Genomic DNA, 4,542 nt, shown 5'->3' with positions numbered 1-4,542 from the left:
AGCCATTGGGATATTTCATGAAATGGTTGGAGGAGTTATACTGTGGGTACTGGAAGTTACCTATGTAGTGAATGGCGCAAGACCAGTAGGGACATCTCCTGTAGGTGTCTGGCCATCTCCTGCAATAGGCTTGTTTTTGGTCATAGAGGAAGCAGAGGTAGGGAGAATAAGGGTAGCTGCTAGTGAACACTTTGGTGGAGGGAGGAAAGTGGAGGTATAAAGGCTCAGAGCAGCTTTTCAGAGGGCAGTCTGGTGTGGCAATGAGGGCAGTAACTTTTGTTTGATGCTGTGTGTAAGTCTGTCTGACTTTGAATCGCCATACAAAGGAGGCTGGGGTGGCGGGAAAGACAATAGGAATGAGGAAAAAAAGCAAGAGAGCAGTAAAGGAGGAAAAAGTCATGATTCGGGTATGGATGGCAAAGGGGGTGAATGGGATTTTGGAGGAAAGAGGACAGTAAGGTCAGGAGTCTGGAGGGAGGGAGAGTCTGTAAACTTTTGTAGGTTAAGAGATCTTTTAGGTGATGTGGGGACAGAATGGGAAGGGGCGCCCTGAATGTCAGTTTATGAGCTTCTTTCTGCAAGAGCTGTCTAGCGGCTAATGCTCGTAGGCAGGGGGCCCATCTCCGAACTGTGGGGTCTAATTGCTTGGCGAGATAAGCTACTGAGGCAAAGGATGGGCCATAATATTGGCCTGGGACTCCTAGAGCTTGACTAGACCTCTCATGAATGTATAATGAGAAGGGCTTCGACAAATCAGGAAGATGGAGAGCTGGGGCTACTACAAGAGCTTGACGGAGCTTAATGAAGGAGTGTCGGGGTGAGGAGGATAATGGTTCTTTAGGGAGGCCCTTGCTGAGGTCGTATAGGGGTCTTGCCAACAGGGAGAAGTTAGGGATCTATGCTCTAAAATATCTAGCCAGGCCTAGAAAGGAAAGGATTTCTGTCTTGGTTTTGGGAATGGGCAGGTCAGAGAGGAGCTATTTTCTGTCTAAGGTAATGGACTTTCTTTGTTGAGATAGAAGGAATCTGAGGTAAATGGCAGGAGGGGAAGAGATTTGAGCTTTGACGGGGGATACTCGGTAACCTCTGGAAGCTAGAAGGTTAAGTAGGGAGGCAGTGTCAAGTTGAGACTGTTCCCACGAGGGACTGCAAAGTAGAAGATTGTCCATATATTGTAATATGGTGGACTTGGAGTGATCATGATGAAACTGTTTGAGGTCCTGAGCTAGGACCTGTCTAAAAATATGGGGACTATCTTGGAAGCTTTGTGGCAAAACTGTCCAAGTGAGTTGCTACTGAGAAGTGGGATGAAAAGGCTGTATGGATTTGGAACTAAGGGATGGATAGGGACAACGGCTATGTTGATGAGGCGAAGGTCTTGGATGAGGCGGAAAGATCCATTGGTTTTTTTTAACAGCTAATATGGGGGTATTAAATGGGGAGTGAGTGGGTCTGAGGTAATTTTTGTTTAAGAGATCTTGAGTGATGGGTTGGAGGCCTATGAGGGCCGAAGTGGCTAGGGGGTATTGGGCCTGACAGATATACTGAGAGGGGTCACGTAATTTGATAGAGGCAGGAGGACATAGAGCCATGGAGGGGCTTGTAATGTCCCAAACTTTGGGATTTACAGGGTGTATGAGGGCAGAACCGGAGCTTTCATTGGGTAGAGGGGGGTCATCGGCTATGAGGGCCATCAGAAAGGGAGTACTGGGGGCTGTGGGAGTGGATATAGTTATGGAAACATGGAGGAGAGAAAGGATGTCCCGTCCTAGTAAAGGGATGGGACACTGGAGCATAACCAGGAAGGAGTGGGAGAAAGGTATGGGATTGTCTTGGATTGTGCATAAAAAGGGGGGGGGGTTTAATGGGAAAATCTGTTTACCTCTTACCCCGAGTATAGGAGTAATGGCTGGCATGGTAGGGCCCCAGTATTCTCGCAAGACTGAGAAGGTGGCTCCTGTATCTAGGAGGAAGGAGATGGGGCAACCGTCTACTGTTAAAGTAACCCTGGGCTCCTGTTTGGTGATGGAAATGGTCAGGCGAGAAGCTCCCGGGCCCCTTCAATTTTCTTCTGCCAGCCCCACTACGTTGGGCTTAGGACGGGGGTTGTTCATCCAGCCTCCCCTTTGGGTGGTTGGGCAATCAGACCCCCAGTGGCCCTTTTTGTGGCATCTGGGGCATGGGGTGGTAGGAGATCTGGGGGAGGGGCACGCCCTTGACCAATGTCCCTCTTTTCCACACTTGAAACAAGCTCCTGGGGGGGGCTTGTTTGTAGAGGGGCACCCAGGTTGTGGTTTTATCAGCTGGGCCAACATTTGGAAATTGGCCTGATCAGCCTTTTGTTTACGGCGTTCTTTCTCCTCCTCCTGGTTATGGAAGACTTTAAAGGCCACTGTTAGGATCTCAGTCTGTGGGGTAGCAGGGCCCTGTTCTAACTTTTTGAGTTTAGCTTTAATGTCGGGGTAGCTTTGAGCTAGGAAGTATGTCATAAGGACATGTCTTCTGTCAGGCGTTTCTGGGTCCAGGCTGGTATACTGTAATAGAGCTTGAGTGAGTCTGTCTAAGAACTCAGAGGGGGTTTCATCTCTCTTTTGAATTATGTCTTGGAGCTTTTGAAAATTGACTACTTTACGAGCTGCCTTTTTCAGACCTGCTATTAAGCAGGAGGCAAAAATATCTCGAGAGCGGAGACCCACGGCGGTGTTATAATCCCAGTGTGGGTCTTGTTTGGGGACAGCAGTGGGGCCAGGGGAATAGGTGGGGTCAGTCCTGTGGGTTTCAGTAGCATGCATTTGGGAAACTCGTCTACACTCTTCAGGGAGTTGAGTATTGGCCAGGAGCATTAAAATGTCATGATGCGTGAGGCTGTAAGACTGGAGGGTCCATTGAAACTCCCTGATGTATGTCGTGGGATCAGTGGAAAAGGAACCTAGGCGTTTCTCTAGTTGGGCTAAATCTCCTAAGGAGAAAGGGACATGAATGCGCACGATGCCTTCGGATCCTGCTACTTCCCGGAGGAGGGTGATAATTTTGGGAGGCCCTTGGGACCGGGTCTGAGGGGAACTGAAAGGTTCTGGCTCAGTCTGTGCGGGGGAAACAGGTGATGCAGGCAAAGCTGCGATAATTTTGGGAGGCCCTCCGGACCGAGTCTGAGGGGGCAAAGACAGAGGAGGCTCCTGGAACTTAGTTAGAGGGGGGCTGAAAGGCTCAGGCTCAATCTGTGGGAGGGGGAGAGGTGAGAGGGATGGAGGAGGAGGGGGTGAGGTGGGAGAGGAGATGGCGGTGGAGGGAGGGGAGGAGGGGGAAGGGAGAGGATAGAGGGGAGGAGGGGGAAGGGAGAGGATGGGAGGCTTCTGTGGGGGTGGAGGCAGCGGTGGGGCGGCGGTAGAGGAAGGGGGAGGGGCTGTTGTAGGAGAAGAAGGGAAGGGAGAGGACGGGAGGCTTCCGCGGGGAAAGAGGCAGCCATGGCGGTGGAGGGTGGAGGGGTTGTAGGAGGGGGAGGGGTTGAAGGGGGAAGCGTGTATGGCGGAGACTTGTCGGCCTGGTCAAAGGTAATCAAAGAGGGACTGGGAGTGTGGGGAGGGGAGGGAGACGGCTTGCAGGCTAGGAGAACTTGGGGGGGGCGGGGGGACGATGAGGCGGAAAGCTTCGATATAGGGAATCTCCTTCCATTTTTTCAGGCACTGGCAGTAGTTAAAAAGATTGCGAATGATGTTAGGATCAAGAGTTCCCCCTCTGGGCCATTGGTTGTTATTGTCTAGGGGGTATGTCGGCCAATCTTGGGAGCAATATTTACAGAGAAGTTTTGGTTTTATATCAGGCGTCAGGGAGAGGGTAGCCAGATGCTTAAGCAGGCATTCAAGAGATGAACTGTCAGGGAGGGATGAGGAGGCTCCCATGGCTAAAGGACAGAGAAGGAGACAAACAGGGGAAGACGAACGGAGATCCTCGGACTGGAAGCAGACCGCAAGGAGACAAAGGGCGTCCCCGATGATCCCTGGTGGTCTGTGGAAACTCGTATATGAGTCAGAATTTCTTAGGAAGTGTGGGTCGTCACCCAGACTTCCCTAAGAAGGCAGAGTGCCGGAGTCACGAGGTACCTAGTGCTAGGAATTTTCAGCAGACAGAACAGATTTCGGCGGATGGAACAGAAGGTGGGGGGGGGGAAAGGGAGCGTTCTTATCCTCAAAGGAGTCACCTCGTTTATGGCTGTTGGAGGAGGGGGCCTGAGGGTCCGCCGCAGCCGTGAAGGCCTAAGGCGGGGAGAGTTCCCCCCTCATCCTCAAGCATCAGGGCCTTGCCAGACGATCACGGTCAATGGCACTGCGATAGCTTGGGGGAGAGTGGCCCACCCCAAGGGGAAAACTTACCTAAAGGCCAGAGAGGAATGGTGAGTGTGATGAGTCAGCGCCAGAAAAGAGGACGAGGGCAAGCTGCTGCTGGTGTCGGGGGGAAGACGGGGCCCAGTTGGGGTGTCCCATCTCCCGGGTTTCGGCACCAATAAATGGAAAGAAGCGACACTCAGCAGCAATTCACCGGAGA

Source organism: Manis javanica, chromosome 5, assembly GCF_040802235.1.
Source record: "Manis javanica isolate MJ-LG chromosome 5, MJ_LKY, whole genome shotgun sequence".
In the NCBI taxonomy this organism is placed as follows: Eukaryota; Metazoa; Chordata; class Mammalia; order Pholidota; family Manidae; genus Manis; species Manis javanica.
The sequence above is the reverse complement of the archived record's forward strand: the minus strand, read 5'-3'. Positions refer to the sequence as shown.